Source organism: Macaca fascicularis, chromosome 4, assembly GCF_037993035.2.
Source record: "Macaca fascicularis isolate 582-1 chromosome 4, T2T-MFA8v1.1".
NCBI lineage: Eukaryota > Metazoa > Chordata > Mammalia > Primates > Cercopithecidae > Macaca > Macaca fascicularis.
Window position 1 is genome coordinate 65748477 of NC_088378.1, and position 27446 is coordinate 65775922.

General features: G+C 45.0%; 1 protein-coding gene across 15 annotated transcripts in view; it reads left to right on the forward strand.

The window, feature by feature from the left end:
• The window catches only part of ZDHHC14 (zDHHC palmitoyltransferase 14), a 299524-nt gene that overhangs the window by 35944 nt on the left and 236134 nt on the right, over nucleotides 1–27446 (forward strand). For 6 of the 15 annotated variants that reach the window (XM_074037329.1, XM_074037334.1, XM_074037330.1 and 3 more), the window contains exon 1: nucleotides 22156–22246. The exons of 7 other annotated variants lie outside the window; for them this stretch is intronic. The gene's annotated coding sequence lies outside the window, so the exon portion shown is untranslated. Of the gene's footprint in view, nucleotides 1–9527; nucleotides 9597–22155; nucleotides 22247–27446 lie in introns of those variants that run through there. 2 more of the 15 variants (XM_074037332.1, XM_074037335.1) reach the window with 1 other exon arrangement.

The window sequence follows — 27446 nt, forward strand, 5'->3', positions numbered from 1 at the left end:
CTCTGGTGTACCCACAACCAACTCTGTTTGCCTCCCTGGGCTTTGCTTTCTTCATCTCTGAAAGATGCTGATGGCCTCTGAGCTTCCCCCCATCCCCAGTGATCTCAGTTGCTAGAAAAGTAGGCTAGCTGGCACCCTTGATTATGAAAACCATGGTGCCACCCTTCCACTTCCACCTTTAAAATAAGGCCAAAATGCGGGCGTGGTGGCGGGCGCCTGTAGTCCCAGCTACTCGGGAGGCTGAGGCAGGAGAATGGCGTGAACCCGGGAGGCAAAGCTTGCAGTGAGCCGAGATCGCACCACTGCACTCCAGCCTGGGCGACAGAGCAAGACTCCGTCTCAAACAAACAACAACAACAAAAAAGCCAGAATGAGCATGAGCATTCTGCATTGACTCGTGCTGTGTGCTTGGAGGAAGGGGATCCTGAGGAAGCGCTGGTGCTGTAGTCTGGAGTTTCCAGGACAGTATATGACTATGAGATGTTGACTATCTCTATGGGCTGCAGCTGCCTCCAGAGACTTTCATCCAGGCCAAGAGACCTATGGGATGCACACGTGCAGGGTCATTTGTCCAGGCCACCCCTGGGCACCGGGAACCTAGTTTAGGGTCTTTGCAATGTCAGAGGATATTCAGTGTCCATATCATACGTTGGTGGTTTATGTTTTTCCTGACAGCCTTATGAAATTCCTTCACGTCTTCTTTCCATTTCAGTTCTGCACCATCTAGTTCAGGTTTGCAGCTTTTTTTTTTTTTTAAACAAAGTTCTACACTGCCTGATTAAATTCTGAATTCTGTTCATTCTCCTTGCCTGTCCCAAGTGCAGGCTTTCGAGACATTTTGAAAACATTTGCTTGGCTCTTTGTAACTGTCATACCGTTTTTTGTCTCTATAGTTACAACTCTAAAGTTGCTCTTACGAGGGTTCAAGGACTTAATGGGCCACACTTCCTACAGAGGACAATGGTGGGATGTTGGCAGAGAAAGTGGGTGCTGGGCTGGCCCCACTTACTGTCAAGAGAACTGTACTGATAATACGTTTGACTCGTCCAGCTTTTCAATCAGTACATCATGAATAAACCATTGAATTACTATTTCTTTTTTTCTTTAAAGTTCCTTTTATGTTCTGGGCTGTGCTAGGCTCTAAAAAGCTATTAAACAATATTGTAACTAATATTGTCATAACAAGCTACTGATACTGTCTTTATTGCCAGTTTATCAAAGGGCTTTGCAAAGGATAGGAAGATATTTTAAAAAAATCACCACTGTCAGATGAATTGGTAGAGGCAGGAAGGACAGGGAGTGCTGTTTCAAGAATGAACAGAGCTCTCCAAATGCTTATTGAGGAAAGAATGGAAATTGGGTAATATTAGGGCTTTTATAGAACAGGTGGGATGTGCTCCGTGAGAACAAAGCTTATCAGCAAAGAACTTGTCAGAAATAAGATGATGTCCATTTTTTTTCTATCCTGAATGCTTTAGAAGGGTGGATTAAAAGTTGGTGGCAAGGCCAGGTACGGTGACTCACCCCTGTAATCCTAGCACTTGGGGAGGCCAAGGTGGGCGGATCACATGAGGTCAGGAGTTTTGGATCAGCCTGGCCAACATGGTAAAACCCCGTCTCTACCAAAAATACAAAAATTAGCCTGCATGGTAGGACGTGCCTGTAATCCCAGCTACTTGGGTGGCTGAGGCAGGAGAACTGCTTGAACCCGGGAGGCAGAGATTGTCTCCGAGATGGTGCCACTGCACTCCAGCCTGGGTGACAGAGCAAGACCTCATCTCAAAAAAAAAAAAAAAAAAAAAAAGAGAAAAGAAAAAAAAAGTTGGTGGCAAAAATAACTCCAAGGGGAGGTATAATTTTCTAACTTGAAGAGATACCAAAGACAACATATTCACTCAGCAATTCTGATGAAGTGCCCCATGTGCAAACTGGGCTTTAAAAGTAAACCTGGGAGGCCAAGTAGAACCTGGATCTTCCCAGAATTATTCTCCAAGCGTCACAGGCAACTCTCATCCCTGGCAAGTAACAGCCATGTGGATCACTGGAAAAAGTTATTTGGCTTTGGAGTGCACTTGTGTGCACGTGGATTGTATTTTTTAAATTTTGTTTTACTTAAGCTATATTAATGTTAATGTGTAGTCCCCTAATTCATATCGCTATAAGGAGCTAGAAAGGTTGTAGGTGATTTGAATGGATTTCTAGGCAGTGATTTTTCTGTGTATATTTGCCATTTGAATTTCTGTGATGTGTTATAATTGAATCCTTTGAACATTTTGAAAGTATTTTTCATCTTGATTCAAGAAATAGGCTAGATGTGGTGTCTCACGCCTGTAATCCCAGCACATTAGGAAGCCAAGTCAAGAGTATTGCTTGAGTTCAGGAGTTTGAGGCCAGCCTGGGCAACACAGTGAGACCTTCTATCAAACAAACAAACAAAAAAATTAGCCAGGTGTGGTGGCACATACCTGTGGTCCCAGCTGCTCTGGAGGCTGAGGTGGGAGGCTTGCTTGAGCCCAGAAGATATAGGATGTAGTGAGCCATGACTGTGCCACTGCACTCCAGCCTGGGTGACAGAGTGAGACACTGTCTCATTAAAAAAAAAAAAAAAAAAATGATAAACATAGTGCATGCTATGGTAAAAAATTTGAACAGTACAGACACTGTTGAATGAAAACTAATTCATCTCCCATTTGCCACTCCTGACTTGTAGCCATTGTTAGCAATTTTAATTAATTAATTAATTTATTTATTTATTTTGAGACAGAGTCTTGAACTGTTGCCCAGGCTGGAGTGCAATGGCGTGATCTCGGCTCACTGCAAGCTCCGCCTCCTGAGTTCAAGCAATTCTCCTGCCTTAGCTCCCAAGTAGCTGGGATTACAGGCACCTACCACCATGCCGGGCTAGTGTTTTTTTCCGCGTATGTGTGTGTGTTTTTAGTAGAGACAGGGTTTCACTATGTTGGCCAGGCTGGTCTCGAACTCCTGACCTCGTGATCCGCCTACCTCAGCTTCCCAAAGTGCTGGGATTACAGGCATGAGCCACCGTGCCCGGCTCATTGTTGGCAATTTTATGGCATCCTTCCAGAATTGTATATATGTGGGTGTATGGGTGCTCATTAATCCTGTTGCAGTTCACTCTTATCTAATTCTGTATGCTCCTTAGTTCCAGAAACAGGGATGTGATGTCTTTATGCAGCTGCTCTGCCTAGTTAGATGCTGTCATCCCTACCCAAGATGTGGATAAAAGCATATGTGTATATTTTATACAGGTGAAATCCTACTACATATACTGTTCTATACTGTTTTTTGTCAACTAATCACATATCATGGGCATTTTTTCATATCAGCACATATAGAGCCCCTCTCCCCTTTTAAGAGCTGCTTAGCATTCTGTAGTATGGATGGACCCTAATTTACTCAGCCAGGATGGACTTTTGGGTTTCCAGTTTTCAGCTGTTATTAACTAGGCTGCAGTAAACATTCTTGGACATCGAGTTTGGCAGATATGTATGCCTTTGTTTGTAGGATTGTATCAGATGGCTTTCAGCTGCAAGTTATAGAAAATGATGACTTGCATTGGCGGATATGACACATAAATCTATTATCTCCATAAAGACGAAGAAGGCCGGGCATGGTGGCTCACGCCTGTAATCCCAGCACTTTGGGAGACTGAGGTGGGCGGATCACGAGGTCAGGAGATCGAGACCATCCTGGCTAACGCGGTGAAACTCTGTCTTTACTAAAACTACAGAAAATTAGCTGGGCATGGTGGCAGGCGCTTGTAAGTCCCAGGTATTCCGGAGGTTGAGGCAGGAGAATGGCCCGAACCCAGGAGGCCCGAACCCAGGAGGCCCTGGGAGAATGGCCCGAACCCAGGAGGCGGAGCTTGCAGTGAGCTGAGATCACGCCACTGCATTCCAGCCTGGGTGACAGAGCAAGACTCCGTCTGCAGAGGAGTAACTGTGCTCCTCTGCAGTTACTCTGCATGGTCCCAGGATGGCTGCACTGACTCCAGGGGACACATCCAGACCTGACAACATCCAGGAAAAGGTGAGGCCGTGGCTTCCCCTGGTTCCTTCTCAGAAGTGAGGAGGCCCTGTCCCACGTGTGTCTTATGACCCATTCTCAAACCCATCAGAAGTCGGGGTGGAGCGTGTGTTAGAGGTCAGTTTTTGTACTTGCTAAAATGATGAAGTCCTGCAAATGGAATCGCTGGGTCAACGATTTTAAAACTACATTCAAAGTTTTAAAGAATATTCCCAAATTGACTTACGCAGATATGGAACCAATTTATACTCCTACAGGCATGAAGGAGGGTGAAGCAGTTCGAGAAGTGGGCTATAAAGCTGAGTGTGTTGCACTTTGCTTTCTAGAGGATGTATGGAACAGGACATGTTTTTATTTGACTGTTCATTATCAGAGGCCTGTGCCCTTTATCTAGGAAGGATGTCCAAAGCAGTGGGGAAAAATGATAGGTTTAATAGAATGTAGGCCTGGAAACATGGGTGGATAAGCCTTGTTCATATTTTGAGAACACAAAGAGGCCTTTAAATGATTAAATTGCTTCAAGACTTCGAGTGTGCCGTTTTACTACACAATGAAATACAGATAGCTGTGTTCTACCCTCCTCATCCCATTCCCCATCTCTCAGCAAGTACACAGTTTAGTATTCCAGAAACATCTTAGTGAGTGAATGTAGTGCCAAACTTCTTCAAATAAACCCGTCTCCAAATCATCCACCAGGTGTATGTTTCCTTGTTAGTCAGAGCCCCACACGTATGTCCAAGATAAGGCTATTTAAAGACAGAGTTACTAAGCTGGGTAGAAGCACTCAGGGAGCCTTTAGCAGTTCAGTTATTATATTGGACTGCTGAAGAATTATACTGGACGATTGCACTATAAGATGCTAGGATGTCATATATAGTGTAGTCCTTGTGATACATTTCAAATGTACTCGCAGGTGTAGGACCATTTGCGGAGCAGCAGGCTTGGAATAGGACTGGGGATTTCAACCATTTCTCTGCTGCAGGGACTGTGGGATCCCCATGTTGGCAGAAAGCAGGAGTTTTGATTTCCTGGTGTCTTCTTCCTGGGGTTGTCCCTCCAGTCTTTGGCTGTGATGATAGTGTGGTACATTTGTTACAATTGATCAACCTATATTGATTCATGATTATTAACTAAAGTCTACAGTTTAGGGTTTACTCTTTGTGTTGTACATTCTATGGATTTATGTCATGCCTAATGTCCTGTACCCACCATTACAGTATCATACAAAAATAGTTTTTTCATATCATACAAGGCTATTTTGTATGATACCGTATCAAACAAAATAGCCTTCTAAATTCCCTGTATGATACTGTATCGTACAAAATAGCCTTGTAAATTCCCCCTGCCTCCTCCCCATCCTCCACCCGAAGTCTGGCAACCACTAGTCTTTTTATTGTCTCTCTAGTTTTGTCTTTTCCAGACTGTCATAGAGTTGGGATCAGGCAGGATGTTGCCTTTTCAGTTGGCTTCTTTCACTTACCCATGTGCATCCAAGGTTCCTTTGTATCTTTTTTGGTTTGATAGCTCATTTCTTTGTATTGCTGAATACTATTCCATTGTATAGATATACCACCATTTGTTTTTCTATACCTATCGAAGGACATCTTGGTTGCTTCCAATTTTTGGCAATTATGAATGAACTTTCCATAAACATTCATGGGTAGGTTTGTGTGCGGACATAAGTTTTCAGGGGACGTGATTGCTGGATACATGGTAAGACTGTGGTTAGCTGTGTAGGAAACCACTGAATTGTGTTCTAAAGTGGCTACACCATTTTTCATTCCCACGGGCAGTGTATGAGAGTTCCTGCTGCTCCACATCCTTGTCAGCATTTGGTGTTGTCAGTGTTGTGGATTTTAGCCATGCTAGTAAATGTGTGGTAGTATCTTACTATTGTTTTAATTTGCAATTTCCTAATGACATGAGACATGGAGCATCTTTTCTTGTGCTTATTTGCCATCTCCCCAGGTTATTTTAAGGTCTCTAGCATGGCATGAAAACCCTCACAGTGGGAAAGCTGAATCGGGGCACTAATGAGAGGAGAGAAGGTACAGTCAGTCATTGAAGTGGTGGGCCATTACCAGCGTGGCTGAGTGGCCTCGGTCAGCTTTGAGCACATCTCAGTAATGACTTCCCTTCTTTCACTGTATAGAAGTAGGTTGCTCTCTACAAGCATAGGTCAGAACTTGGTCACATTTCAGCCTAGTAGGAGCGAATGACTCAGAAAGGGAGACAACATCAAGGACGGAGGGGAGCCACTGCTTGAATGGACAGATGTGCTATTAGGTATCTGCAGTAGCCTTGTTGGTTGCCTACCCACCAAACATTACCTTCCTCTGCCTTGGCGACAGAGCCCTGTGCAGCAGGCCTCAGGAGCAGCTGTCCTGATCTTCAGCTCAGCGGAGGCCCTGAGGTCTCAGATGACCCCACCTCATCTGAGTTAAGCTAGCTTGAGTCAGGTTTTCTGATGCTTTGCAGCAGAACACATCTGAACTAACGCAATCTCTTTTTTAGTAAGGCACTTCACTTTATTTTCTTTTGTAGCAAATCCTCAGTGTTATTGGCGCTGTCAATAAAGATGGGTGCTGTTATGACCTCAGAGCCCAGAATGAAAATCAAGTAGACTTTCTACCAAGAATTTGGATCTAAAACTTTTCTACAAGTCAAGATAGAAGCAAACTGCCTGCTCAGTGAACTCTGCTTTGAGAACCTTAATGGGAAAGCACTAAAAGAATAATAACAACTGGCCGGGCGCGGTGGCTCACGCCTGTAATCCCAGCACTTTGGGAGGCCGAGGCGGGCGGATCACAAGGTCAGGAGATCGAGACCACGGTGAAACCCCGTTTCTACTAAAAATACAAAAAATTAGCCGGGCGCGGTGGCGGGTGCCTGTAGTCCCAGCTACTCAGGAGGCTGAGGCAGGAGAATGGCGTGAACCCGGGAGGCGGAGCTTGCAGTGAGCCGAGATTGTGCCACTGCACTCCAGCCTGGGCGACAGAGCGAGCCTCTGTCTAAAAAAAAAAAAAAAAAAAAAAAAAAAAAAAAAAAAAGAATAATAACAACTAACATTTGGATCGTGTGTTTCTTTTCTTTCTTTTCTTTTCTTTTTCTTTTCTTTTTTTTTTTTTTTTTGAGACAGAGTCTTGCTCTGTTGCCCAGGCTGGAGTGCAGTGGCTCAATCTCAGCTCACAGCAACCTCCGCCTCCTGGGTTCAAGCGATTCTCCTGCCTCAGCCCCCTGAGTAAAAGGGATTACAGCCATCCACAACGATGTCTGGCGAATTTTTGTATTTTTAGTAGAAATGGGGTTTCACCATGTTGGTCAGGGTGGTCTGGAACTCCTGAGCTCAGGCGATCCACCCTCCTTGGCCTCCCAAAGTGTTGGGATTACAGGCGTGAGCTACCGCGCCCGGCCTGGATTGTGTGTTTCACATAATTATTTCATCTGAAGATTCATTCATTCACTCAGCATGTATTGAACTCGTTCTAGGCTTCAGGAGCCTTATAATGATTCTGAGGGGCGGGCAATTTAGCTCCACTTAGCAGGTAAGAAACTGATGAGCGTGGGGAAACTTGAACCCACGTGCCTGGGTCTCAGCTTAGAGCCCTTTCCAACCAGCTGGACTGTAACTTATCCCAGCCCCATCCAGAGCATTTCCAGGCATCCGGAGGCTCTTCTCTGGATAGTCTTAGGTTAGCTTTATTAATCAAGGGTTACAGTAGCACAGAAAGGTGGGTTGAGGGTGGGATGTCAGAAAACTCTCTGTGTTAAGATAGATGTGGACATTGGCGCAAGGGTTGCTGTCAGAGAAACAATGCAAACTGTATTTTTTTCCTCTGCCAGATGTTTCCCATACATGTTCAATGAATGTTCCAGGTTTAAAAAAATTCCATCTCCATTTCTGGATTCTGTGCTTCCATCCCACACATCCCACATTTAAAGGAATAGAAGGAACCCACCTGCTATTGTGAAGCTAAACTCAGCAGCCTCTAGTGGAGCGTTACCCGGGGAAGAAATCAGCTCTGATAGGACGGTGGGAAGACCATCAGTGGAAGGTTGCAGGTTTTCATAGAACCCAAGGTAACTGAAAGCTTCTCATGGGCCCTTACTATGTGGGCAGACTCTACACTCTATTTTCATTTAATGATTTTTAAAGATGCCCCATGTTTTAAGGTTTCAACTCCCCATGATCAGGATGGGCAGGGTAAGCCCTCTGTGATAACCAGGAGGAGGAGGAGATAGTACAGTAATAGTATGTCCAAGGCATTTGCATGGACCCCCCTTCTGTGCTTTTTATATTTTTAAATTTTGTACCTTTGTATTCTGTATTTTATATACCTCTTTGCAAAACAGAGTGGCTCTGTTCCCACAATCTGTCCTGATGGCCTTTTGTGTCAAGGAGCACAGATCTGTGTGGTTACAGGAAAAGCAGCTGAAATGTGTGTGCTTTACTAACTTCCCCTCTTTTCAAAAAGCAGTTCATTTACTCTTTCTCAGGCATTCTACTTTTCAGTTGATAAGGACAATGTTTTCCAAGGCCAAACAAACTAGACTGAGATCGTATGCTTGTCAGGAGACACAAACCTCAAGAAACCTCAAGGCAGTTGGCACTTGAGTGGGTAAAGGTTATTGTTGTTGACATTCCTTAGCTTAATAAGGTCCCCAAAGTGTCACTGACTTTTCAGTTCTACTGACTTTTCATGTGACTTTAGGCCTTAATTTTCCCACCTCAAAAATGGGATGAATGAAGCCTCACCGGCAGGATGGTCACAGCTGAAGGAACTGACACAGATGTTGTCAGTTTTAGGGGCCTTTTAATTTTAAATGTAGGAGGACTCTTGAAAATCCTTTTCCTTTCATTTGGAATTTGTGATTATTCATATGGTGGGGTGGGGTGCTGAGAAGACCTAGACTTTTTTTTCCTTAGTGCAAATGAAGTACAATAACATTATCCATAGGGAAGTAGATGAATTATTACTGTTTCTAACACCTCAAGCTTGCTTAGCCTATGAAACTGAAAGTAATAAGCCGAATTATGTTTTTAAAATTCCATAAATAAAGTTCCCCTTTTATTTAATCCAAATTGGTGAGGGTTTAGTAAGTATTGTGGGATTTTCCAGGTATAAATTTTCAGCATATATAACATTGAGATTGGGTATTCTGACCTCCAAATATTATAGTCTGAAAAGACTTGAAAACATCCACGTGTTAGATCTGAAGTTCTTTGACATAAGATGGTGGCAAAATCTCTGTTTTGTAAGCAAAGAGAATGCATCCCAACCTACAGGCTAATCCTTGAGAAATGTGGCTTCCAAATTGCTGAGCCAATTTAAACTCTGGCCACTCCAGGTGCCATCTGTGGATTTGGAGGATGGCACCGCGTAGGAGTTTATATTGGAAAAGCAGAATCTCAGGCTCCACCCCAGACCTGCAGACTCTGACCCCCCAGGCGATTCGTGTGCAATGTGAGGTTTCACAGCACACTGGTTCAGGCATCCATCAGCACTTGCGTAGCTCCCAGAGAAAGCCCAGCCTGGCAGGCACTTGAGGTAAGCTGGACCTCAACTTGTCCCATCCAAAGCTTCGACTTATTTCACCTGAGTTTTAACAGATGTATGCTTCGCGTAACAGTCTGTTCGCACCCAAACCAAATGCACTTCTTTTTCATATCAAACAACACATTCACTGAAATGATTTCTGTGGATGTTTGAGAGGCAGCCACTGTGTGATATATTTAAACTCACTTTGTTCTGTCTGAAAAATGTGTTGAAAAGAATTCTGAACAGGGGGGAAAAAAGGCAACCCTTAAAGGGATATTGCTGTGAATATCCCTTGTGAAATCTGTCTGGGGGCCCAGAAACCCTGCCCTGAGCAGCGATTTTAGTAACATGGGGATAAGTTTGCAGGAGATTCGATAAAATGGCCTGCCAGTGATGGTGAGAAATTTTGTTTTGCCTTCAGGACTCATTTATTTATTAAAGAAGAGTGAAGGCAGTACGGAGATGTCAGGTCACAGCTCAGGTAAACGTTGAATCTGACGAGGTCAAACTCAAACACAATCACTGCCCTATTTTTTGGTGGTGCAATTTTGAATCAAAAGGGGGGATGACAGCACAGACAGGGAAAGAACAAGTGTCTTTCTGAGGCTTTCTGAGCTTGAAGCCGTCCTGTTCTCCAAAGCTCTAAGTGGAACACCTAATTAGCCCAGTCAGAGAGCAAACGTGGTACTTCACTCGGCTGTGAACAAACAACTGGTTAACAAGCCTTTTTGGAGGGCCTTGTGAAATCTGTCTGGGGGCCCAGAAACCCTGCCCTGAGCAGTGATTTTAGTAACATGGGGATAAGTTTGCAGGAGATTCGATTAATGATTAAATGAACAAACCAGGAGTCCTGGTTTGACTTCTGTTTCTCACTTCCCCTATCCAATCAATCACCACGGCCTGGGAATTTCTCCACAGAAACGTCTCTCAAATATGCCCTTCACTGTGTCTCCAACCCCACCCCAGGCCCCAGACTCAGCTGGGCCCAGCTTCTTCAGCAGGATCCCTGCCAGGTGTCCTAGGTTGGCCGCCAGCCCGCCCACTCTCACTCTTTAGTCCATAGCCAGCCACGCTGCAGCCAGAGGGAGCTTCTCAGATACACGCCAAAATCAGAGTGTTCTGATGTTTAATACTCGCATTGTTATTTTTATTGGGGTTGCATTGTGTTTATAGATTAATTTAGGAAGCATTGACATTGTCTTATTGTGGAATCTTCCTGTCCAGGAATAGATATCAAGCCTTCTGCGTCCCTCAGGTTAATTTAAATTCTCTTCAAAAGGATCTTGTATAACTCTTGTTTCATCTATTGTTAATTTCACTGTCTCGCTTCTATTATAAATGGAGGCCTTTCCTTCCTTCTAATACCTCTTATAACTGTTTATTGTTCGTATACAAGCAAGTTACTGATTTCTACATATTAATTTGCTTCTACCACCCTACTGAATTCTCTTATGGTTTGAGTAGTTTCTTAATGGATTCTTTTGGGGTTTTTAGCTATATAGGTATATCGTATGCAAATAGTGAGAGCTGTACCTCTTTTTTTCTCATTTTTAAATCTCTAATTTCTTTCTCACCCAATTATGTTGGCCAGCTCCTCAAAGAACAATGATAGTGGACATTGTGTCTTGCTTGTGAGTAGTGAAATGTGACTAGTGTTCCCTTTCTAGATGCTGAATTTTGGTTGAGATATCTGTATTTTATCATGTTAGGAAATTATCCATCATGACTTCATTAACTAAGCATTTTTGAAGCGGGATCTTTTCAAAAGGCAGACTTAATCATGTCACTCTTCTGCTTCCTGGTGTTCAGAAGAAAAAACTAAAATTCTCACCTGCATCCCCAAGCCCTGGGCCATCTGGTCCCTGTTTCCCCAGCAGCCTCATCTGGCCAGATGCTGCATTTTGCTGCCTGGGCTCCAGCCACACCGGCTGTCTTGTAGCTTCTAGAACATGCTATGCCCCTGCCAACCTTAGACCCCTTGGACACCTGTTTCCTCTGCCTGCAATGCTTGCTGCTCTGCCCTCCGCCACCCCACAGGTCTTTGCCTAACCACCTCCTACTGTCTTGCAGAGGTCATCTCAATAAGCACTTCCTCATGGAAGTCTCCTGATCCCCCAACCAGACTGGCCCCCCATCTAGTCCCCTGCATTCTACCTAGAGAGGCAGATGGGGTCAGAGTGTGAGGATCCTGGGGCAGTGAATCTGAGGCTGCCAGACCAGGGGTGGGAGGTCCAAAGGAGGCAGTCATGCTGCTCATGTTCAGATGTGAGAGCCTGGCACAAGGTGCTGGTTCTGAGTTGGGCAGAAAGGATCTGACACAAGGGATGTTATGGAGGTGAGAGCTGCACAGCTTGACACTGAATGGATGCTGGGTAGGGAGGTGGGGAAGGGACAGCTAGGATGACCTAAGGACTCGACTTGGATGATTGGATGGTGTCATTCACTGAGATGGGGATTCCAAGAAGAGAGGCAGTTTTAAGGGAAAAATCAATGAATTTGGTTTGGAACATATCAGCAGTCATTTATGGAACGCTGATGGCACGCCACATGCCGCATTAGGGTCTCAGGATCCAGGGTGACCCACAGAGCAGTTTGGCCCCCACTTCATGGAGCTGACTTGTTGAGTTTCAGGGGCCCACGGGGCACTCAGGGGGAGAAGTGCACCAGCTCGCAGGATGTGTAGGTCTGGTGCCCAGAAGAGAGGGTGGCCTGGCGCTCGATACGGGGGAAGCCCTGGCTGTGGGTTTGGATGAGGAGAATCCTGGGAGAAGGTGGAAGAGCTGATCAGAAGGGGATGCTGGAGGAAAACAACGGTCAGGTGTGTGGGAGGGAACAGAAAGGATGGCAAGCTGGAAACCACACTAGGAGGGAGTCAAGCCGTGGGAGGGGAGCCAGCGTGAGGTCCTACAGAGCTCAGGAGAGAAGCCAGGAAGCCGTCTCACTTTTGGCCATTGGGAGGCTGTTCACCTCCACAAAAGCGTTTTCCGTGGAAACGGAGACTTCATTGTAGTGGGTTGAAGAGTGACAGCTGGGGCTGAGGGACCAGGAAGTGGGCGCATCCATTGCAGACGGCCTTTCTATAAAAGGCAGCTGTAAGGGAAGGAGAACTTAAGATAGTGTCTGGAGGAGAAGGTAGGTGAGGAGTCGGTCTAGAGGAAAAGGAGGAGAGCATGGTGCGAGCCGGGGTGGCAGGGGAGTGAGGGCCTCAGGGAGAAGAGAGGGAAGGAGGAGGGTGTGCAGAGCAGAGGGACAGAGCTCAGCTGTAGACTGGAGGGGGATCGGGCCTGGGAGCACAGGAAGGAGGAAGCGCGGTGGAGCGGCAGCTGTGGGAGGGCTCGCCTCATGCCCTTGGTTTATCTGTGTTGTCAGAGGCCAGGGTGATGGTTGATTTTAAACATAATACGGCAAGTGGGCAGAGATGTGAGGGTTGGGGTCTCAGCATTTGGAAATGTCACTCAGTGAAATAGGAGGGGAAGGTATCTACAGAGATGCATAAGATCCAGGGCCCCAAGGACTGGAGGACATTTATGTTTTGGGGGATCTGCTCCCCACTCTGCTTTCTCCAGTAGAGCCTATCGGCATGGGTTGGTGTGGGGGTGAGGATGGTTGGCTGGGTTCACTCAGGGCTGGAATTTAACAGAGAAAATGCAGGACCAGGAGGCCGGAAAGTCAACAGCAATGGCAAAAGGGAAACTGATGTGATAAATCACGGGGTCCACGCTGGCAGAGGGATGAGAGGAGAACAGAGGGGCCTGCAGGCATGAGGGGCATGAGTATTGAGATATCGGCACGGGAGGTGGCTTGGATTTTCTCTTCAGAAATGGCAGATGCGCTAGGGCTGTTCCTCCTGGAGTAGTGGGAGTCAGAAACACGCTGTGAGATTGACCACCTTCCACTGGAATGTGGAAACAGGTTTTCATCAAGATCCTTTCCATGACATTGTGGCCCCCACAGACAATGGAATGGTGAGGCTCTAGTCTTCATCTTTTCTCAGTAACAGCATAAAGGATGAATCTAATAAATCACAGTGAAACTTGTATTGTGATTAGAGGACTATTGGGCTCCTGGAGGGCTGTTCTGCCATTGGTATGTGCTATGTTCACATATCCATGTGAAGGAGGAATAGGGATTGTGATTAGAGGAATATCGGGTTCCTGGAGAACTGTTCTGCTGTCGATATGTGCTGTCTTCAGCACCTTATTCAACCTCAATATTTTCTGCCAGCAAAGCTGTTGAGAAGAAGAGGCGAGTGCCGCAAAGTCAGTGTGCTGACACGACCCAAGCCCTGGCACAGTCATTTTGGTGTTTGTATGGGTGGCAGCAACACAGTAGGAAGAGAAAGGGCTGCACACACACCACGGAGACCCTGCCCACTCCCACCCTCCGGTGCCCCTGGCCTTGCCAGCTCCCCTGCCATAGAACTCCTCTTGGGAAAGTGGACTGGATTTGCCAAGCAGGGTCATATTTTTCTAAACCAGTGATCTGGGAACTGGTATTCGTCTAAAATTAGCCTGTGAAAAGATAAACTTTAATATATGTCATTAGGTGGAATGACAAGTAATTGAGAGTAAAAATTCCCATTAAAAAAAAATCTCTGTGCAAACAAGGTCGTCTTACATAAAAGGGTACTGTGACTTTTTCTGCTGCTTTTTATAGCGGTGCCCTCTGAAGCTGGTGGCCTGTTGTGCCTTGTGGGGGGGCACCCGAGAGAGGCACATTCCTGCTTAGCGAGTCCCCCCCTCACCCCCTGAGCACAGGTGGCTGGGGTCTCAGGCCAGATTGCTTGTGTGCTCACTAGCGCCCTTCCCAGTCTAAGATGGAAGTTTGATCAAGTCAATTATAGTGCATTGTTAGTCATTAGCTGTTGTGGTTGTTGCTCCTTACATAAAGTTTAATCTCTTTGGTTTGTTCTGAGCAGTCAGAGGTCTCAGCTCCCAGCACTGGCTCCTTGGTGCTTTCTTCGTTACTGTGAGCCCTCTGCTATGATTTCACTCGAGTGACATTTATAGCCGTGTACCTGGTTGACAGGAACAGTGAGTCACGGTTTTCCACATCCAGCACCTTTGATTCCTTCCCTTCAAGAGGTGATGAGCTTGTGAGTGTGTTTGCGATGAGTGATTTTATCATTGAAATGACTGGGACCTGCAAGTCTGAGTCAGCTCACCCTGCATGGATGGTGGGGGCATGGGGGAAGGGAATGGCCTAGGATCCACTAATTCTTTGAAAACATTTCTGGGGGACAGGCTCCGTGGATCTGTGCAGTGATCATCTCGGCATGGGTGTCTAGACTTTTAGGTCAGCATTTTTCCCACTGAGAGGTGTAATCCATTACTAGGTCATGAAATCAACTTACTAGGTTGCTGGTCAGAATGAAGAATAGAATAGAAATAGAGTAGAATGGAAAATAGAGTACATCTCCTCTGGTAAGCATTGGTATTGTTTTGTGAAACTTTTGTTTCAGTTTAATAGACTGTGATATAAAAATGAATTTATTGCTGTGGTTAATGGTCCAAAAAGTTTGCACATCACTGCCCTAGATGGATGGTAAGTCTTTAACTGATGAGTTCCTTGGGTGGGTATTGTGGATGATTGACTTGTTTTTGTATGCCCTTGCCTCTAGCTGTATGTAGCATATATTAGAGGCTCACTAGTTGTTTGTAGAAGGAAGGAAGGAAGGAAGGAAGGAAGGAAGGAAGGAAGGAAGGAAGGAAGGAAGGAAGGGAGGGACGGACGGAGGGACGGAGGGGAAGGAAGGAGGGGAAGAAGGGAGGGGAAGGAAGGAGGGGAAGGAAGGAAAAAGAGCAAGGAGGAAGGAAATAAAGAAGGAAGAAGGGAGATCTGATTTTATGGACTTGAAGGGCTGGATAAAGCAGGCCTGGGAATCATATTTCATCTCTCAATATCATTCCAGGATCTCAGCAGCCATCTGTCTTCTCCTTCCTTTTCAAAACCTCCTCCTAAGTGATCTGGAAAGGGAGTTGAGGAAGTCTCCCATATGATGGCAAGAGGTAATGAAGGTAACCAGCTCCAAACCAGCAAGCCAGAGTTCAGGACGATGGAGAATCTTCAGGAGGGAAGGAGAATGGCTAAGAAAATTTCTGTCCCTAAGCAGTGCCAGGGTTTATGGAATCTCTGCTCAAGAGATCTTGATTGGATAACACGATGTGTTTCCTATTGCTGCTGTAACAAATTTCCACAAATTTAATGGCTTAAAATAGCACACATTTATCACTTTGGGAGGCCGAGGCGGGTGGATCATGAGGTCAAGAGATCAAGACCATCCTGGCCAACATGGTGAAACCCTGTCTCTAGTTAAAAATACAATTAGCTGGGTGTGGTGGCGTGCACCTGTAGTCCCAGCTACTAGGGAGGCTGAGGCAGGAGAATTGCTTGAACCTGAGAGGTGGCGGTTGCAGTGAGCTGAGATAGAGCCGCTGTACTCCATCCTGGCAACAGAGCAAGATTCTGACTATAAATAAATAAATAAAAATAAAAAATAAAAAAAGCACACATTTGTTATATTACAGTTTTGGAGGTCAGAAGTCCAAAATAAATCTCTTTTGTCTAAAGCAAATATACCGGCAGGGCTGCATTCTTCCTGGAGGCCCCGGGGAGAACCTGTTTTCTTGCCTCTTTCAGCCTCCAGAGGCCACCCCCACCTTTCTCTGGCTTGTGGCCGCCTTCCTCTGTTTTGAAAGCCAGCAATGTCAGGGCAGGTCCTTCTCACACTGCCATCTCTCTGGTCCTCTCTTCCAACTTTTAAGGACCCATGTGATTATATTGGGCTCACCAGGAAAATGGAGGGTAATCTCCCTATTATAATGTTAGCTGATGAGCAGTCTTGCTTCCATCTGCAACGTGAATTCCCCTTTGCCTGTCACTTAATGTATTCACAGGTTCTGGTGATTAGCATATGGCCATCTCTGTGGGGCCACTATTCTGCCTACTGCATGTGGTTTGAAGATTTTCAATCACTGGTGGCCCTGCCAAGGCAGGGCCAAATTTGTATTTGGGTGGCTTACAGTCGGGCTGGACAGGTGTGCGTGTGATAAATCCATTTCTACAGAGTTAGATAGGATAGTCATCTCTGGAGAAGGAGGAGCCTGACACCTGTTTTGGCTGGGTTACTTGTAAAGCCAGGTTACGATACATTCTGGGACTTTCTCAGAGCTGTCGTGTTGCTGATCTGTTTGTCGGACTTGTCTGTAAATAGCAGCTGTCCTCATCTGGCTCACCTACTCCATCATGCCAGAATGTATACGGGACACAAGGCGAAAGGAACGTGAATGTGGGTGGTTGTAAGCCGGCACCTACCTCAGGCTCTGTGCAATTGTTTGAATTTAATCTTCAGAACACTCAGTTGACGTGGGTGCCAGTACCGTCCCTAGTTAGGGATGATCAAGGCTCAGGGAGGCTTGTAATTCATCCAGATAGATCACTCAGCTGTTCTGTGTCAGGGCCAGATTCAAGCCCTAAAGTTTTTCCCTGTAGCAGCCACACAGAGTGGGGAGGTCAGTGCCAGGCTCCTAGCCCTGGATAAGAATCTTTCTTTGTTGGGCTAACTGTGTACTGGGTCGGGATCATAGTGCCCATGTCCCATATCCAATGCAAGGGAACACACCGTGTTGGGAAAGAGTGAAGGAGCAGCTCTGTGGACAAGAATTCTGTTTTGGTGACTGAGGATGGAGGACCTTAGTGTATTTGGAGGTGGTTATGGGGCAAAGGTCTAGGTTATTGCTAGTGTGGGTATGTTGAAATCTCTTAACTGCTGAGGCGATCCAGGGCTACCTCACCTCCTTAGGAAATTTGGTCTGAACCAAACAAGTCACAACAAATCGAAGAAGTTACCCGCATTTTTGCTTTGGCTTTTTATTTTTATTTTTTAAAATTTTAATTTAATTTATTATTTATTTATTTATTTATTTTTGAGACGGAGTCTCACTCTGTCACTCAGGCTGGAGTGCAGTGGCATGATCGTGGCTCACTGCAGCCTCAACCGTCTGTGCTCAGGCGATCCTCCCACCTCAGCCTGCAGATAGCTGGGACCACAGGTGTGTACCACCATACCTGGCTAAGTTTTGTATTTTTTGTAGAGATGGGGTTCCGCCATGTTGCCCAGGCTTGTCTTGAACTTCTGGGCTCAAACGACCCACCCGCCTCAGTTTCCCAAAGTGCTGGGATTACAGGCATGAGCCATCATGCGCTGTCTCTTTGGCTCTTAAGGGAGATGTTGCTTTCATTTTTCCCTCTCGGGCCTTTAGAAATGCTCAGCCAATAACAATCTACTGAAGGAAAAAGGGCTCCCGAGGTGAAGAGTGCAGAATTCACCTCTAGTTTCTTAATGTTTGTGGTGAAATTTGTGTGAGGTGCCGTTGGAGGCTTCATAGCTGTGCATATTTGAGTTTTTAAATAAATGGAAAACATTTCCAGCAGAAGGAGAAAAGAACCTTGTCTTGCTCATCTTTCTATCTCCAGGGCTTGACAGAGTGGGTGCTCAACAACTGGGTTGAATGAATAATCAGATTACTCATTCCTTTGTTAATAAAATAGCAGTGGAGTCAGAGACCGTGGGGGAGAGTGGGACAGAGCCCTTACTTCAGGGAGCTTACTAGCAGGTGGGGTTGCCCAGGGCTGCTTTGGAGAGGTGAGCAGTTGTGCCAGTGATGTGAAGCTGTGGAAGAGGTCGTAAGTCAACTGAGGCTTGCCTGCTGTCACTGTCTTCCTGAGCAATGTATTTTCGTTGCTTGGTAGCCTTCCAATAGGAGGTGGTTTCTTGGATAATTTCCATTGTAATTTAATTTAAAATTTGACTTCCTGCGTGAGAGAATAAATGGTGTTGGGACGGCTTAGAGGCAGACCTGTTTTGTACTAGAAATCTAATTAGAGCTATTTCCCCATGATTTTATGAATGGCAAAATGGCTTTCATGCCCCCGTAAACCACTGACACGAGCCACCTGTTTCAACCTATAGTGACGCTAAGGTAATACCAAAAAAATGGGGCAGGAAAACAGCTTTTCATGCTTCTGGAAGTTGCCAGATACTGTTGACATTTCAGCATGTGCAATTTTGGGGCCCATTTTTATGTTTTTGGATCCAGATGGTTGTTCCAAAAGGAGCACTGTCCCTGTGGATCAAGTGGGAAGCAAAGAAACAGGGTTCCTTCTGCACTGAAATCCCCGGTGTGGGGCGGCTCTGCTGCCATCGCCGTGGGGCTCCAGCATCTCACCGCCCAAGAGCGGTGTGCCTGTGCCTCATGAATGTGTTACATGGCCTGTGTGGTCACTTTTCTTTGAAAACCTTGTCATGTGCCTTAGCAGATGGCAAGTTTGCATTTGGGCATGAAACCGAGCACAGTGCTGGCACGATCACTCTATTCCTTGAGACTTACTTAGGTAATAAGAATTTATAATTGAATTAAGTTGGCTCTTATAATTAATTGCTTTGATTCTGATTAGGTGGACACGTGTTTGCAAGCTAAGTACCAAATATCGTTGTATATCTTTTCTAATATCGAAAGAATGGTAGTTTAAATAAAAAAAATTGTAGCCCCCTCTTGCATAATGCTTTTCGTTTGCCTAAAGGCAGAAACCCATAGGTGTTCACTAAATAAAGAAAGAAAAAGATTACAAAATAGTGACCAAGATAAAACCAGAGACTTAGGGCCCTGAGAAGTCAGCCTGGGATATGATGTTCTGGAACAGCTGTCTACCTGCAGAATCCTGGGCAAACCACTTACCTTCCACGGGACTGTTTTGTCCTGGTTACAATGGGAGGACTTGACCGGGTGACCCCAGGGTCTCTTTAGCCCTAAAAATTCTCAGATTGTGTGACTGCGGTCCTCTGAAGAGCAGGTTTCAGTAATAGCATCAGGACCGAGTATATGTGCTCACACATGCACACAGATACCCCCACTGATGATTCAGAGCACAGCTGGTGGCCTTTATTGGCCTTGACGAGTGTCCTTTTCAAACAGAGACTTTATCAAACTGTGACATGGCAGGGGCTGTGAAAATGGTGACTGTTTTGATGTCTTCCAGTTGGCTGGCTCCCATCTTTCCAGAGGGAGCACTGGACTTCTGGGTAAAGGAAAAAAGAGAGCCACCCTCCACACACATACTTTTTTCCTGGCAATTGTACCTGTATGTGACTTAGCTAAGGGTACACATCATAAATAGCTGTCAGCCCATGTGATGCCAGAGGCAATGGCTCAGTATGCGTTTTTTTGACCCTCCTAAGATACATGCTAAAAGGTTTTTAAAAATCCAATTCCAAGATTACATAACCGCCAACAACAAAAAGAAAATAGAGAAGAAAAACAGTATTAGTATTAGACCTAACATATGAATTGCTGATGACTTTTTTGAGAAACTAGCTTATAATTATATATATATATATATAATTCTATTATATGTTGAGTTCAGGGTCTCTGAGCTATTCTGATGTTCTGAATAGACTAAACCTGGGCCAGTGCAAAGTTGAGGCTTACCTGATTCCCCCTGTTGGGGTCCTGCCAGCCAGCCGAGAACACCCTTAGGAGCTGGGCCTGTTCACACCAGACAGGCGGATGTTTCCTCTGATCCCGAACCGAGCTGGAGTGGCCCTGCGTTCTCCTTTGTCCCATTGCCTGAGTCCCCCTGAGGACTTCATCTGATGAGGCCATTTTGGCTTGGTGGTCACTTCCCACTAGTTCCTCTGTGCCCTTAAACATTTTATTTGGGTCATGAAAACACAATTCCATGAATCATTTAAGCCACAGTAAGAGCTGCAATAGGGCTTTCTTTTAATATCCTGTGAGTCCTTTCAAAATGGATCTTTTGCCCCAGTTTTATTCAGTTTATCAAATGTTTGTCGGTGTGATTGGGCCACCTGAAGATAGAGCACCCAGGGAGCTTGGCACGACGGGAAGGAGCCAGACTTTTAACAAGGCTGCGCCAGTCCCCTCCTGTCAGTTAGACTGTCTGTGGAGCTATTTGCTTAATGAAACTGGACCCGCTCCACGACGGAGAGAATCCTGGCGTGACATGTTTTGTAATAGTCCCGTCTGGGTTGGCTGTGGCCTTGAGAGAGGGGACCTACTCAGGGCTTCCCTTCCTGGACTGCCAGCAAAGCTTTTAGAGAACACGCTTTCTGGGTTCCTCCTAGGGAGGCTTGTTTGTTTTCACCTTTACGCAAAGACATAATGCAGATTATTCAGACTATCGCTGAACACAGATCTCTGTGGCTATGCTCATAGAAGATTGTTTTCACTCTGGAAGGAATCGCCACAGCAGTTCCTCGGGGGTTCTTTGCATATCTTATCCCCCTTAGTACTCGTACCAATCTTAAGAGCTTTACAGATGGGGAAACTGTGAAGTCACCGGGAAGAAGCAGGACTAGGATTTAACACTCTGTTTCCTGCCCTGGGGCAGGTTGCCCTCTAATCCAGGCAGATGAGGTAAGTATAGAAACCCCACAGAAGTGCTTGCACACGTGGAGGGAGGGAGGGAGGGTGGGAGAGAGGAGGGAAGGAGGGACTGCAGAAAGTCTTCGTGATGTCGACGACATTGGGATGAACCTTGAGGAAAGGCTAGGACATATATATGCAGATGTGTGCCTCTTAATTAATGGCAGTTTATGGCATTAGCTTATAAGCTCAGTAGGGCAGGCACCCTCCTTCCTCCCTCATCTCTCTTTCTCTTTTTTTTTTGAGATAGGGTCTGGCCCTTTTGCCCAGGCTGGAGTGCAGTGGTGCAGTCATGGCTTACTGCAACCTCTGCCTCCTGGGCTCAAGTGATCCTCCCACCTCAGTTTCCCAAGTAGCTGAGTCTACAAGTGTGTACCCCCATGCCTGGCTAATTTTTGTGTTTTTTGTGGAGACACTGTTTCGCCATGTTGGCCAGGCTGGTCTTGAACTCTTGGGCTCAAGCGATCCTCCCACCTTGGCCTCTCAAAGTGCTGGAATTACAAGTATGAGCCATCGTGCCAGGCCTCCTTATCTCTTTCTTCACTGTATCCCAAGGGCCTGGCAGCATGGCAGAAAGCCTGGCACATAGCAGGCAAGTGCTCGCTGTATGCTGTTTGGATGGAGGACTGGGGTGGGTAGGGACATGGTGGATATTTCAGGCAGAGACGTAGCAGCATGAGTGTGAAGAATTAGGGCAGGTTGTAGTTTATTTTGACTGGTGACTCGGGCAAGGAGAGGACACTAAGTAGCTGATGAGGGAAGGCAGGTAGGTGGAGGTCACACTGTGGGGGGTTTTGGAGGCCAGGCTAGAGAGTCCATAGAGAGGCCAGTTCCCAGCGTCCTGCCAGGTGTCAGTTTTGGAACCTTGGATACCTTAATGTTTCCGATCCTCCTTTTTCTCCTTATGTGTGAAATGGAGATGTTGAAGGTACAAATGGAGATACGAGGTTGTTTGGAAGATTAAATAACGTAAGATCTGTCAAATGCTCGCCACTGAGTCCACACGCGGCGAAGCATGTGCTTGGGAATAATTGGCTATTGTCGTTATCCTGAATTCACCAGACAATGGGAGAGCGTGACTTTCCTGTAGGGAAGTGATACAATTGGGGCTGGACTTTTAGGTCAGTGCATCTGGCAGCAGTAGGATGGATTGGAGCACAGGCAGTGACCTGAAGGAGATGCAACAGTGAGTTAATAAGCATGAGAGTCACCCAGGTGAGAAGTCACGAGGACTTGAACTGCGGGCCGGGGGTGCGGGGGGGTTTGGAGGAATAATGTGATGATGGGCACAGGCATCAGAGCCCTCCGAGAGGTCTGCAGGACTTGGCAGTGAACTAAAGGAGAGGGACGAAGGCTTGAATCTGAGCCCCTAGAGGCATATTGGTGCTATTCAAGGGGAAGAGGGAAGCCAGGCATGTTTGCTTCAGGAAGATGATGAGTTCAGTTTGGGTCATGTTGGCTGCACAGTGCCAGTGGAATTTCCAGATGTGGAAGGAGGCCCAGATGCTGGAGGGAGGTCGAGGCAGGGCAGTCATCAGGGAGATCATCTACACAGAGCTGTCTGCAGAGAGTACAGGGGTGGTCTGAGGCACCTGGAGTGGAAGGCAGTAGGGATTGGGATTGTGGAGGAGGCCTTCAGCCACGGGGAAAGGGGGGTCCTGAGACTTAGCAGCTGCTGAAAAGGGGAGAGGGCTGTGATTATGCATGTGACACGGTGACAACAGCTGGGCCTGCTTCCATAGCCCTACCCTGTGACTGCAGGTCTACCCAGGGCAGCACTGGCTTTCCCAGGATTGGCTGGCCTACACGTGGACCAGAACATGGGCTCTGCATCCGTGGGAGCACTGGGGGCCTTTGCTGGGCCTCCTGGTTCTCAGATCTCATGAAGCTTTGTACTGTACTGTGCCTTCATTTTCAGAGAGCACCTGCGGGGACCATGCAGGAATGCCAGATTAGATTAACGGATGCTTCCTTCCATAAGGAGGCCACTTTCCCTCTAGAGGACACCTAGATTCTCTTTATAGTAGTGTCGTGAAGATGAATGGCAGCGCTGAGCTGTGCTCCTGAGTGTCCCGGGCAGGCTGTTGCCCTGTTCTGTCTCCAGCCTTGAACAGGTTTGTCTCTGTAGTGAGATTGGAGTTCTTAATCCTTTTAGAAGGAAGCAACGAATGCTCCTCCCAGAAGAATACCTGCATATGCCTATATACAGCACTTGGATCAATTCACTGGGCTCGTGGGTCCCTGGAAGACCCCAGTTTAAGAATCCTTCTCTCACAGGCTCAGTCTCTGCATTTCTTACTCATAAAATGACCTTTCACGTCAGGGTAAAATAGATTCAAATAGGTATGACTAAAGGCTACTAACTCTTCTCTGCAACTATTAGTTGATTGCTATGGGGTAATACATTTGTATATTTAAAACAGAAAAAAAAATAGCCCTATATGTGCTGTGATTCATTCTTCCCCATATGAAATTAGGTGATTATATAGGTCACCTTTTTACAGAAGAAGGAAACGTACAAGTTGGTTAAATATATGACCTTAGTATTTACATGGGATGGTAGAGTAAAAGAAAAAATCCAGGTTTACTTTCTTTTTATTTTATAATTCACTTGGTTTTCTAAATAGGGATTAAGCTAATTAAAAGTTAGGTGTACTGAACTATCATGTTTTTTTTTATTAAGGTAAAATATACATCACATAAAACTTACCATTTTAATCATTTTTAACTGTACAGTTCAGTAGCATTTATTGTATCATGTAGTTTTAATTAATCCTATTGTGAATAATTTCTAAATCTTCAAAAAAAAAAAAAAGAAAAGGAGAAAGTAGAAAAGAGTGTAATTTACCCAGAAAAAAATATACTTCTTGAACAGGTTGCTAAGGTGTCACAAATTTGGGCTTTCCTGGCAAGAAGAATGCAAACATTTAAGATAAGAATGCTTTATGGAAAGTTCTTGTAGATTCTAGAAATAGGATTGTTTTTCAAATGGAGTGATTAATTTTATTTTGCAGGGAGAGGAAGGAAATCTCTAAGATAGTCATATTAAGATAATTTTAAAGATTGCAAGATTAAAATCTGGACTTTGAGTTGCATATGGAAGTATGGAAAACCAGCGAGACTCTTGAAAACAAACACCATGTGTAGACATCTCTAGTTTTCATCAGCTGAAGTTAACAAATTATCCTTACAGTTATCTCAAAGTACAGCACAATGCTGAAACCCCCTGTAAATTTGCAAATGTGAGGATCACTGTAGTAACAACGATATTAAACTTTACATTTTAACATTGTTAGTAAAAGATGCTTGTGTCTTTGTAAGACTCTCTCAGGGAATAAAAAGTATTTTTCCTTCCACTGTACCACAAGATATTTCCTGCTTATCTCAGGCATTGTTTTTGAAATCCAAAAGTCTGGATGTCATATTAAAAGCAGCCAAAATATTAGTGTTGGTGTCAGGATGTTAGAGTACTATTTCCAATAGCAGTTGGAGCCAGAGCTGTGGAATTTATGGATGTATTTGGCTGTGGAGAATTGCAGAGAAAGCTGTGGACAAATATATTTTATAAGTGATAAATTCAGGGTATTGTCTGGGCGGTAGTGAGTGCCAAGAACTGAATTCATCTAGAATTGAGCATTCGTGCTGAGTTAGCCACTCCACTGCTTAGAGAATCATATTGCCAACAAAGAGTTTTTATGGCAGTTGATGTGAGGGTCATTGAGCAACTTTTTAAAAAGTACCCTGTCACTTGGGTTTGGTGCAGTTCCTCATCCAGAGAAACTCTGTCATGTTCCCTGTCTAACATATCCGTTTACATCTTCTTATTTCCTGCTAAATATTTCCGTTCTTCATTTTCAAAACATCTTAGGGCCTTTAAGAAAATGGCAACTACCATTGCAGAGTGCTAGAATGGGAGAAAGTTTTTGCAGTCTAGCCAACTGACAAAGGTCTAATATCCTCAGTCTACAAGGAACGTAAACAAATTTACAAGAAAAACCCCTATTAGAATGTGGGCAAAGGACATGAACAGATACTTCTCAAAAGAAGACATTTATGTAGCCAAGAAACATATGAAAAAAAAGCTCAACATCACTGATGATTAGAGAAATGCAAATCAAAGCCACAATGAGATACCATCTCACGCCAGTCAGAATGACCATTATTAAAAAATCAAGAAACAACAGATGCAGGTGAGGCTGTGGAGAAATAGGAACGTTTTTACACTGTTTGTGAGAACATAAATTAGTTCAAGCATTGTGGAAAACAGTGTGGTGATTCTGCAAAGACCTAGAGCCAGAAATACCATTTGACCTGGCAATCTCATTACTGGGTATATACCCAAAGGAATATTAATCATCCTATTACAAAGATTCATGCACACATATATTCATTGCAGCACTATTCACAATAGCACTGACATGGAATCAACCCAAATGCCCATCAGTGATAGACTAGATAAAGGAAATGTGGTATATATACACCATGGAATACTACACAGCTGTAAAAATGGACAAGATCATGCCCTTTGCAGGGATGTGGATGGAGCTGGAAGCCGTTATCCTCAGCAAACGAATACATGAACAGAAAACCAAACACCACATGTTCTCACAAGTGGGAGCTGAACAATGTGAACACATAGATACAGGGAGGGGAACAACACACCCTGGGGCCTTTTGGGGGGATGTGGGAGGAGGGAGAGCATCAGGAAAAAGTAGCTAATGCATGCTGGGCTTAATACCTAGGTGATAGGTTGATCTGTGCAGCAAATCATCATGGCACACGTTTACCTGTGTAACAAACCTGCACATCCTGCATAGGTACCCTGGAACTTAAATAATAATAATAACACAACTCAATAACAAAAAGACACACAGCCCAATTTAAAAATGGGCAAAAGGCTCAAATAGACTTTCTGCAAGAAGAACCAGCAAGCCAAAAGACACATGACAAAATACTCAGAGCAATTAGTCACTAGGGAAGTGCAAGTGAAAACCACAATGAGATACCCCTTCACACCCACTGGGATTGTGATAACTAAAAAATAAAAGGAACATGCAAGTGTTTATGAGGACGTAGAGAAACTAGAGACCTTGTACATTGCTGGTGGGGATGTAAAATATTGCAGCCACTGTGGAAAACACTTTGGAGGGTCCTCAAAAAATTAAGCTTAGGATAAGTATATGACCTAGCAATTCCATTCCTAGGAATATACCCAAAAGAACTGAAAACAAATACTGAAAAATACATACATGCACGTGTTCACAGCAGCATTCTTTACAATAGCAAAAATGTGGAAACAGCTCACATGTTCATCGCTGAGTTAATGGATAAGCAAATTGTGGGATGTTCATAAAATGAAATATTACTCAGCTATCAAAAAGGAAGGAAGTACTGATACATGGTACAACGTGGATTAACCTTAAAAACAGCGTGCTAAGTGAAAGAAGACAGAAGCTATCGCATATTTTAGGGGGAGTGAGTGCTTCATGTGTACAGGTTTTCTTTTGAGATGGTGAAACTGTTTTGGAATTAGGGAGAGTTGAGCTGATACAACATTGTGGTTATAGTAAATGCCACTCAGTTGCATACTTTAAATGGTTAATGTTACCATATATGAATTTTATCTTCATAAAAAGGGGAAAAAACAAAAAGGAATGTAACTTATGGGGGCCTTTTCAGTGTAAACCCAGAGGAAACCTAAGTTTCCAAGATTTCCTTTTCTGTGTCTTTTTTGCGACTGTGATAGTTTTGTGTCTGTAAGTGAGCCGCTAGTGAGAGTTGAAAAAAGGGAACCACACCTTTTAGGAGGTGGAAGTCAGGGCAGAGATAGAAAATAAGAGAGAGCATTTTGTCTGGAAAGATCGCTCGTGGCTCAAATCTTTGCAGGCTTTGCAAATCCTCCATTCTGTCCCAGCAGGTTTCTGATCATTTGAGAAGAGAGCTCTTCAGCCAGAAGTTGTTCCCAGGAAGACACCAAACACTTGTTCTTATTTCCAAATTTCTGTGAATCTGGTTATTTGTTCTCTGTTTCTGTAGCCTCCTCATTGCTCACTGCTTTTGCAAGTGTTAGATTGGCAGATGTGTTGTGTGGGAGTGAGGAAAGGAAATTTCCTATGTTAATTTCTTTCTGACAAGCACATGTGCAAATCTAGACACAGCCTCTTGAACAAAAAAGAAATGGATAAAAGAAAAGAAAAAATCTGGCAAGGCACCGTGGCTCACACCTGTAATCCCAGCACTTTGGGAGGCTAAGGTGGGCGGATCACCTGAGATCAGGAGTCTGAGACCAGTTTGGCCAACATAGTGAAACCCCATCTCTACAAAAATTAGCCAGGCATGGTGGTGTGCACCTGTAATTCCAGCTACTCAGGTGGCTGAGGTGGGAGACTCACCTGAACCCAAGAGGCAGAGGTTG